This window comes from Mytilus edulis, chromosome 9, assembly GCF_963676685.1.
Source record: "Mytilus edulis chromosome 9, xbMytEdul2.2, whole genome shotgun sequence".
NCBI lineage: Eukaryota > Metazoa > Mollusca > Bivalvia > Mytilida > Mytilidae > Mytilus > Mytilus edulis.
The window spans coordinates 71947830-71959234 of record NC_092352.1 but is presented as its reverse complement, the minus strand read 5'-3'; positions in this window follow the sequence as shown (position 1 = coordinate 71959234).

Genomic DNA, 11405 nt, shown 5'->3' with positions numbered 1-11405 from the left:
ATCAAAGTGTGATAAGGATGTTCATATTCGTTATCATCGGGAAGTAGATCATGAAGGCTGATGCTTGCATGCTGAGCTAATTGGTTTACATCTATCATTCCAGCAGGGTTAACTTCATCATATTCCACGGAATTAAGTACATTTTCACAGGGTTGACTGTGAGACACAATATTCCTCGGGGATGAGACATTTCTCTTTCTTTTGTTCGCCTCTTTTACTTTCTTGCATATCCAAATGTCAAAAATTATAAGAACTAATATCCCAAATACCACAGATGTGGACACGATATATTCTAGAAAACTTCCTGTTGATAAATAAAAGAAGGGTATATATTCAGTAAGGATACATATTTGATAAAAGCATGAATCATTTATTTATGGATTTTTCTGCGGTACTATTCCACTAAAATAAATACACAATATTTACAATATTAGAATGTCATATATATTCTCTTTCTGTATCACATTTGAATGTTCATTTAGTATATGTTGCCTGTATTGTAGATCTTTTATCAAATGCTGATTTACGAATTTGAAAGTAGACAATAAACTGCGGTATAAAACTGTTACCCTTATCTTTCATCCCTTATTTTATTGATTTTGTATTTACATTGTATCATAGGTCAAATTTATTCGTTCAGTATATGTTCACTTGTGTTAATATGACTTTTTATTGAGTTAAGCCATTTCAATTCATATCTAATAGTGTGTCTTCTTATGTGTTATGCTACATTATTGTTTCGGATAAGGGTGAATGTTTGGTATCATTAAAACGTTTAAACCCGCTGCAATTGTTTGAACATGTCCTAAGTCAGTAATCTGGTGTTTAGTAGCTATCATTTGTTGAAGTAGTTCGTATGTGTTTTTCGTTTCTCAGGGGTTTTTTTTATAGATAAGACCGTTGGGTTTTCCCTAAACTGAATGGTTTACACTAGTAATTTGTAGGGCCCTTTATAGCTTGCCCGTTCAGTGTGAGCCAAGGCTCCGTGTTGAAGACCGTACTTTGAACTATAATGGTTACTTTTATAAATTGTGACTTGGATGGAGAGTTGTCTCATATTGGCACTAATACTTCATCTTCTTAAATCTATCAATCCGATTGATAAAAATTCAATGCAAAAACCCATATTTAAGTATGTTTTAAAATGAAAGGGAAGGGGCTCTCGTAAAATTTATCTCTTTTTTACTGTCTATAATTCCCATCTGTCAATTATTGACTTCGAAATATTAGACACAAGAAAATTGGTCAAAATTATTATTTGACAGCTATTCAGACGTTTTTTAAGCGACACGGATGGCTAAAGTGTCAACACGAAGGTTAGTTTTACTTTCGGTTTAATACATTTCTTATCACAACAGAATCCCACATACTAATCTAAATGTTGTTATCAATCAATAAGTAAATTGTGTAATTAAAGATATTTCAAATCGCTAAATATCGTCGTAGTTTGTTTAGGTCAACTTGTTCACCAGCACCACTGTTGACCAAAGACTAGAATGGTATTGTTTTCCGATCCATTAATATGTTTTGTTTTTGTATTTTACCCTCCCTTCCTTTTTGTTCATGACCAACAAAAATTATGCACTCTCAATATTGAAAACATATTTGTTGGTTTTAAGCATGCTAAACATATTGGAAAGAAAATTAACAACATAATGTGGAAAACACAAGGTTGGTCTGTATATACAGTACCGCCATTGAGGGTAATCACTGAGCCAAAAGAGAAATTGGTATATGTTGATGTCCATTCTGCATTGTTTGGTTCACTTTGGGTTTCAACCTCTGATGTCATTACTGTTGATTGTTTGGCGGAACTTATTTCAGACTGTTGAACCTCGCAACTGGTTGTTGTAGCTTCGTAGATGTCTAAAACTATAACTTTTACATTTTTATTTTTCTCAAGGTTTAATTACATTTAGAAAAAAAATATTTTGGAAATAATTTGTTTTCTAAAAAAAAAAGGCAAGGATACACGAAACGAAAGATAAATGTGTGTATAAGCCTCTTATCTTTTCTATTCGTCGATGTAAATGATTTTTCTATTTTGGAACTTTAATAATTCAAAAGAAAAAAACAAGGCATTTAGAAAAAAAGGAAATAAATCATGAAAAGGTATTTGAGCAGCTAACAACGGCGATGTAGGAAATAAACAAAAAGATAACTATAATGATGAATAAGGATAAAAGATTTTGGCGACGAAATCAGTCTGTTATATTGTACAAACACGTGAAATGTTGAATTCAAAAACTAATGGAAAAATAAGATTTTATATCTTTTGAAATGTTAACGTCATTTTAAACTTGCTCATACCAATACCTGCATCATCAAGTACAGTACACATAGGTTGTATTGTCAGATTACACTGCAGATTGGTGGTAAAACAGGTGTCTTCTGCACTTTGTATAGAAAGACTAGCAGTACTACCATCTTGGATATTTCCTATAAATATAAGTGTAAAAGAAAAATCAGTAAATGCTTGTAATATATTTCTAAAGATCTATGAAAACTTATTAGGAAAACGAGCTTTAATCTTTCAATAAGGTTATACACAAAGGATTAATCATAGTTATATTAATAAGTAAAATTACAAAAAATACCGAATTCCGCAGAAAATTCTACACGGGGAAGTTCCTTAGCAAAATGGCAAACTCGAAAGCTCAAACACATGAAACGAACGGAAAACAAATGTCATGTCATATTTCTGGCTTGGTACATGCATTTTCTTGTGTCGAAAATAGCGTATTTAACCTGGTTTGCTGCTACTTATACCTCTCACTTGTATGACAGTCGCATAAAATTCCAATATATCAATATTGATGTGTGACTAAAACTAACAGACATAAAAGGTTAAAATTGTCAAATCATCAAAAGTATCTTTGACAATTTATCCCTGAATACGGAGATAAACTTACCCAGTAACTGACATTTTGAGTTGTTATACAGCATTTTATGATTCTGTTTTCCAGCTTTCCAAATAAGAACTTGAGACCTAATAAATGCCGTCCAAACAAATATGTTATCAGGCAATGCGCTCTTGTTTACCATTCTCTGATCTCCGAAAAGTGGGCATTGCCCTTTAAAATGAACTTGGTCTTTTGATATGTTATTACCATCGTAGAATATGCCTAAAACGATGTTTAGAAGCGTACTATATTGTATCAAATATCTTTAATACACATTATATAATAGTTAAAATAATAGTAATTTATATTTCTTGACATTTCATTTAGTATAGATTCAATTTGTCTGACTCCGTGACTTTTTTTTTTTTTTTTTTTGCAGTATTCAGCCTTTGTAATGTAAAAATAATAGCTTTTAACTGTAGATCTTTAAAAAAAATAAACTCTCATCGTGTGCCGATTAAGATTTACCCGTAGTTTATTTGAAAATGAGACCATGTCAATCGTTGAATACATTACATGTTACTAATATAGGTTCGGTTTTCTTTTTCTTTTGTTTGTATTGGTTTTTCATGTTTGGTTGATGCACAAGGGAACATAAATTGCGTTGTTGTCTTTTTAGGTGTACTACTATTCATATCGATGAAAATATCTCCAATTGAAATTAGTTAACTTTCCCTTTGCATTTCTTTCATCTAAAAGAGAGGGAAGCGAAAGTGATGTAATATATCGCTCATTCGTCTGTCAAACATTAGTTCTTAACTTGTTTCAGATGCTAATAAAAGTTCCAATTGACCTTATCTTTGGAAATGTTTAACATAATATCATTCGCAAATAAATGCAAGTCAAGATCGATTGTAATAGTTTTGAAATGTTGTGTTCGTACTGTCCCTTGTCAACTCAGACACCTATTTTGTTGTTGTTTTTTTTTTCAACGAACAAAATAACAAAATACTGAACCCCAAGGAAAATTCAAAACGGAAAGTTCCTTATAAAAATGTTAAAAGCTTAAACACATCAAAAGAATGAAAATAACTATAAAACGCTGGTAGACAAACACTTTTGAAACTTGACAACAATTCATTGATTGAATATGACAAACTGATTAAGCTTGCTTTTGATAGTTTTCTGAGATTTATTTGTTATGAGTTATTTCCCTTTCTTATCCCGGCTCCACACTTAAGTGTTAAGTTGTTTTCCGGATGATAATTTTAAACAGCATGTTATAGTTCTTGAGAATCAGGTTATACGATATTCCCGTGCTTGAATTTCGTTATGGAATAAAATTGAGAATGGAAATGGGGAATGTATCAAAGAGACAACAACCCGACCAAATAAAAAACAACAGCAGAGGGTCACCAACAGGTCTTCAATGTAGCGAAAAATTCCCGAACCCGGAGGCGTCCTTCAGCTGGCCCCTAAACAAATATATACTAGTCCAGTGATAATGAACGCTATACTAATTTCCAAATTGTACACAAGAAACTAAAATTAAAATAATACAAGACTAACAAAGGCCAGAGGCTCCTGACTTGGGACAGGCGCAAAAATGCGGCGGGGTTAAACATGTTTGTGATATCTCAACCCTCCCTCTATACATCTAACCAATGTAGAAAAGTAAATGCATAACAATACGCACATTAAAATTCAGTTCAAGAGAAGTCCGAGTCTGATGTCAGAAGATGTAACCAAAGAAAATAAACAAAATGACAATAATACATAAATAACAACAGACTACTAGCAGTTAACTGACATGCCAGCTCCAGACTTCAATTAAACTGACTGAAAGATTATGATTTCATCATATGAACATCAGGCACAATCCTTCCCGTTAGGGGTTTAGTATCATACCATCATAACATATATGAGAAGAACATAACCCGTGTCATGCCAACAACTGTTTTTAGAATAAATGTGTTTAGTTCCGATGCAAAGACCTTATCAGTGACTCAATATTAACGCCAAAATATGCAATCTTTAATGACTTGACAACAGTATCGTAATTATATCCCTTCTTAATAAGTCTATTCAAAGGTTTTGTAAGTTTCTGAGGTGAATACTGACACCTTTGTGCTTTATAAAGAATATTTCCATAAAAAATTGGATGTGAAATACCTGAACGTATTAGAAGTCTGCATGTTGAGCTATATTTACGAATGATGTCTTTATACCGATGATAAAATTTAGTAAATGTTTTGACTAGTTTGTGATATCGAAAACCCTGGTGTAATAATTTTTCAGTAATACATAATTTTTTCTCGTTAAAATCTAAAACATTGTTACATACACGAGCGAATTGTACAAGTTGAGATATATAAACACCGTAAGATGGTGACAAGGGAACGTCACCATCTAAAAACGGATAATTAACGATAGGAAATGAAAAATCATCCCTTTTATCATAAATTTTAGTATTCAGCTTTCCATTAGTGATATAGATATCAAGATCGAGAAAAGGGCAGTGGTCATTGTTAGTATTAGCTTTATTTAAAGTAAGTTCAACAGGATAAATTTCATTAATATACATAACCGTTTCACAAATGATATCGGATATGTTTCTTACGTCGTAACTACAATCCCCTTCCCTTTCATGTATGTGACCTACCGAATTAGTCTATTTGCCAGATTTGTTATCACATAAGCAACATGACGGGTGCCACATGTGATGCAGGATCTGCTTACCCTTCCGGAGCACCTGAGTCGGGTTCGGGTTGTTTGTTTTTTAGTTTTCTATGTTGTGTCATGTGTACTATTGTTTGTCTGTTTGTCTTTTTCATCTTTAGCCATGGCTTTGTCAGGTTATTTTCGATTTATGAATTTGACTGTCCCTCCGGTATCTTTCGTCTCTCTTTTATGATAAATGTTGATGGTTATCTAGTATTTACCGTTAGAAAGGTTTCACGGTAAACGTCGTTATACATATCGTTCTTTTCGATAGCAGAAAAATGCGCATCGTCTGATAAAATATCTTTAGAAATTAAATAATCATCTACGAAAATTAATTCACGTAGAATTTTGAAATTGCATATTTAACGATAACATTTTTTGGGAGCATAAAAACTGATTATTTAATTAAAATTACTATTATACTAGCTTCTTGCTTTCGTTTTTTTTTTATTCGTATTTCCTTTTTCACTTCCTTTCTTTGATTGTTTTGTTTGATATGTTTTGTTATCTTGGTTTGGTTTTTGTTTGTTTGAATTTGATTGTTCTATGTTGTTTTGTTTTGATATAATGGTATGAACTGGTTTAACTTTGAAACATCATGCAGTTGTGAAACATAAAATTAAAATTACCTCCGTGTCGAAAAAAGCAAAGTACAGGGTGCTGTTCGGAACACGAAACTGCCTTATATTTCACACGAGATTTATCTATTTGTTTAGATACCAAGCAGGTCTTATCCACTTGATCTTGATCTTCCGGATTTTGAGTAAATTCTACATAATATATTTAGTTAGAGCATCAATTGTGAACACAAAGTGTTTTTTGTTGTTGTAATTTTGATATTTTATAACTAAAACATTGCAACCATTTACCTTTTACAAATAATGTAATCGCTTGCAGTTCCCGGTCTAATGGAGGGTCGGTCGGAATAAAGACTAATAATTCAACCCATATAAAGAGAAAACCACGGCCTCTACATGATGCACAACTATTGAAAGTCCTCTTTTTTTCAGTAGCAATGTAAAAATTGCTGCCCTTCATTCGATCTTCTTACTTTGCAGACATCACCAAATGTGTCAGTTCTTTGACATCCAACATCCTGTCTAAACTTATATTTTGTCAGTGCACAAGTTCCTATTTTTGTCAGTGCACAAGTTCCTATTTTTGTCAGTCTATTTACACCGTGTAGAACGCCACATGCGGGGTGTCGGCTATGTTTGACATGGGGTGGCAATTTTGAAGCGACGAAAAAGTAACAAGGTAAGTTCAAGCATCAAAATTTACTATTTTTAGAAATCTCAGTACCATATAATGTATTGCACGGAAGGAACCGCAACATAATCTATTTCCTGAAACCAGAAGCAGTCGTTTTCAGTGCTCAGTTTTCTCAAACACCTCGCCCTAGTTTTCCGTGTTGCAGATTTTGAGCCTTTATATGCAAATTTCGGTATAAAAAACTACTATACACAGCTACCCTCCGTATCATTTATATAGAATTGTATTTCTCTCATTGACTTATACCAAATACAAGTTTCTAAGTTGAAATTAATTGGTTTTAAAACTGTTATTCATTAAAATATAAAGTGTCGCAAGGGGTAGAGGCTTGTTATAAAAAAAAAATACATATTTGCATGTAAATTAGTCTTCATACGATACATTTTATTTCAAACACATCTACTTTACCATGACAAAACAAGGATTTTTCATTTTGCCTGTTTTTTGGTCTTATAAAACATGCGCTTTTGATTTCATTCACATCTACTTTACCATGACAAAATAAGGGTTTTTTCATTTTGCCTGTTTTTGGTCTTATAAAACATGTGCTTTTGATTTCATTCATAGTAAAAACTGGCTCAAAATATTTAGTTTTCAAGCTGGTAAACGATTTCTTTTCCTTTTCAGTCACTATATACATGTATATCATGGTAAAAAAAAGTCAAGGCTATGGCTCAATAAACCAAAACATGGTGGAAAATCACAAAATACGTTTATGCATTTACATAATGTCTAAACAACAATTAATCTATTTGGGCGTCGATCAGTTTGGGAAAATAAACTGATACAGTTACTAAATAAAAATTATATAAAATCATTTACGATCTCGAATATACATTTGCATTTACGAAATTGAAAAAAATATCATGGAAAGATAAAAGATTTATATGTTCATAGCATTTAATTAAGTTTATTCCTATTCAACTCAATTTAAATCATTAATGATTTGATAATTAATCGGGTACAGTCACACTCTTCTTTATTCATACGTGTAATTTTCATATTCTTACGTCCATTTGTCAATATTTTTGTATTTCAAAGGTATAATATAAAACAAACAACATTACACTTCTATTCATATCCAATTATTTTTCTACTTTGAGGCTTTATTTACTATGTTTATCAATAAAAATGCACATTACTTAAGACTAAAATATGGACCAAATGACACCTTAAGTTTGTAATTTGTCATCATAACAGTGTAGGTGTGTTTGAATTAAAAAGTATCAGATAGAGATCGATTTATAAGAAAATTTATTCTTTTTTATGACAAGCCTCTACTCTGTGCGACGCAAAATCTGACACCCCGAGTGACACTTCATATTTTGATGAATAACAGTTTTAAAAGCAACTGATTTTAACTATGAAACTGGTATTTGGTATAAGTCAATGAGAGGAATACAATTCTATATAAATGATACGGAGGGTAGCAGTGTAAAGTAGTGTTTTATACCGAAATTTGCATATAAAGGCTCAAAATCTGCAACACGGAAAACTAGGGCGAGGTGTTTGAGAAAAACTGAGCACAGAAGACGACTGTTTCTGCTTTCAGGAAATAGATTATGTTGCGGTTCCTTCCGTGCAATACATTATATGGTACTGAGAGATCTAAAAATAAGAAATTTTGATGCTTGAACTTACCTTGTTACTTTTTCGTCGCTTCAAAATTGCTACCCCATGTCAAACATAGCCGACACCCCCTATGTGGCGTTCTACACGGTGATTTATGGCGCTTTAAACTAAATCGATTGAATGTGGCATGATTGATATTTTAGTCAGGGTATTAAGATTTGTTTTATAACTTGTAATTAGTTTTGAACACGCTTTTGGTGACTGCGCGTATACCGGTACTTTTTGTTGTGTGTATTTTATCTTTTTCCTTTTGCTTCTGCTCTATCTGATGAGTCCAGTTCATGGTGAGTTCTTATGTTGTAATGTTGCACAATTGTTCCGGACAACGAGATAGTTGAGCGCTCTGTATCTTTTTTCCCGCCACATGGTACAAGTGCCTGTTCAACGTAAGGAACCAGTAGTTCAATAGTTGTTCTTGGTTGTAATCTTTAAATTTATTTTTCGTTAATTGTGTTTTAATAATCTGGCCATGTTTTTTCTTGTGTTTAAATTGTATTAAATTTAGTTAATTCTTGGCCGTACAAAACTTGCAAAACGGTATTTTCTGTTTGTGTTGATTGCTATTCGGTTATCAACTATTTATTTGCTAACAACCGAGGATATTTGACCTTGTGGATATTTGTCTCATTTGCAATCATACATGTATCATATATTTGTACTTTTTAAATATTAAAGCAGCTACATTTTTCTTTTTTGTACACTTCAGACTACACCCTGTAACGTATACTTTTTTTTAAATATCGAAAAACAAATAAGACAACACATACACTTTTCAAATACCAGACCAAACCACAATAGCCGACTCCTTCGATTAAAAAAGACGTATATATAGAAAGGGGGACGCACAGCTACCCATGATCCAGGAAGCCTGGCATGCAATTGTTAGAAGAATAAAGTGTATTAGAGGTTAAAATCCGTTATACGTGGACATACATGTAGTACAGAATGATGTATACAGTATGTAGCTGTCTGCAGTTGGTAGCCTGTAATTCATTGGTTGTCGTTTGTTGCTATAGTTTTTTTTCGTTCATTATTTTGAACATTAATCAGACCGTTATTTTTCTCGATTTAATTGTTTTACGTTCGTGATTTTCTGGTTTTTATAGCTTACTAGAGCTTTCTTACAAATTGACGAAAGGTACGAACGAACGTAAAGGGAGCCCGTATTACATTTCCAAAATAACAATTTAGAGTCTTTGTTTTATCCGGTAAAACAGCATTCTCTTCTAAATCAAGTTTGTCTTTCAAAAATAAGCATATCGTAAATAATATACGCTTTTAATATCAGAAAATATAGAAAAATAGTGTCAAATACACTTACGTCCGATACGTTACTTACGTAAACCACGAGTACACACACTTCCGCGGGAACTGTTTAAGCACGAGTTTCACGAATAAAATTTTAATGGCATTATTGAAGTACGTTAGTCTAAATTTAACGACAAGATTCACATTTAAATTTTTTTTTTTATAGTACACTATCAGCGAATTGTCAACGTGGAATATCGAGATTTGCCAAACTATGATGCTACAATGTTTTGAAAAAGAAATGTGAAATAAATCTAGAAAAACAAATTTTATGATCAAGTTTTTTCTGTTAATGTTATAAAGGTAATGTAACTCTTGTGATCGCAGGCGACACATGTGAAACTATAATTGCAAATTCAGTTTTATTTGAACGTTACAAAGTTCACACTGTTAAACAAGTATAAAATGCGAAAAAAAACAAAAACAAACAAGTATGGGAGCAACCATTGAACTTCAAAAGGGGGCTATGTTTTTTTTTTCTTTTCTTAGTTTTTTGACGCTATCAATCAATTGTTTTTTTCTCAAAATTTTAACACTATAAGGTAAAGGGAAAATCTGGATTCAGATTTGTTTGTCTGAATCAGCTAACTCCGGTGTATCATATAGACATATTAAAGGGGGGCAATGAATATTACCCAGGGATAGGCGATGATTCACAAGTTATTAAACGAGCACGAGCATATGGCATAGTATGAAGGTCATCTTTTTATTATTATTTTGGGCGTTGCAAGTATTGAACCAAGGAAGTATTTGTTTTTTTTATTTTTTCTTATTTTTCTGTAAGGGAAGAGGACAATGTATTTGTTTTGATAATTTCTTAGGTTAAACAATGCAACATTTTAATTTGGAAGAGTAGGGAGGGGGGGGGGGGGGGGGGGTTAGAGCACTTTTGTTGTTTTTTTTTTGTTTTTTAGGGCATTTTGTTTTTCTTCTGACTACCCTATATTTAGGATATTTTGTAGAGTTATCTCCTTCCACCTGGTGGTCTTATATTTTAACCTATCGTACGTCCCGAAAACCTATATATCTCAAGAAAAATCTAATTTAATAATTTGAATGTAGAGTAATGGTCCGAAGTTCGATGACTTATTTAGACATGCCAAAATAAAGGATCCCTAAAACGAGTCTTACGTATGATTCGTCAAGCGTACATTGTACGTACCTTTCGTCAATTTGTAAGAAAGCTCTACTATGCGGTATGGGCTTTGTTCACTGTTGTTGGCCGTACGGTGACGTATAGTAGTTAATATCTATGTCATTTGGTCTCTTGTGGGGAGTTGTATTATTGACAATCTTACCACATGAATTCATCTTGTCTTTATATAAATAAAAGATACAAGTTGATTTGATGTAATTTATTTGACAGTAAAACTAACTTGCAACTTGAAAATATGATGGGTGTACATGTGACGAATACCAGATAAATATTCCAACCCATGAAGATTTAATGGTCGTTTGTGCATTCGGATTCCTCTTTTTCTGTAATTTCATTTCATTCTCAATATTACGTGAATAAATTGGCCTCGCTCCTGTTTTTGTTAAATTTCCTCACCTATGTTATGGTTGTAAACATCAAAGTATATGTGTTCAAAGGGTCCGCATGAATCATTTGATCTTGGATTAGGA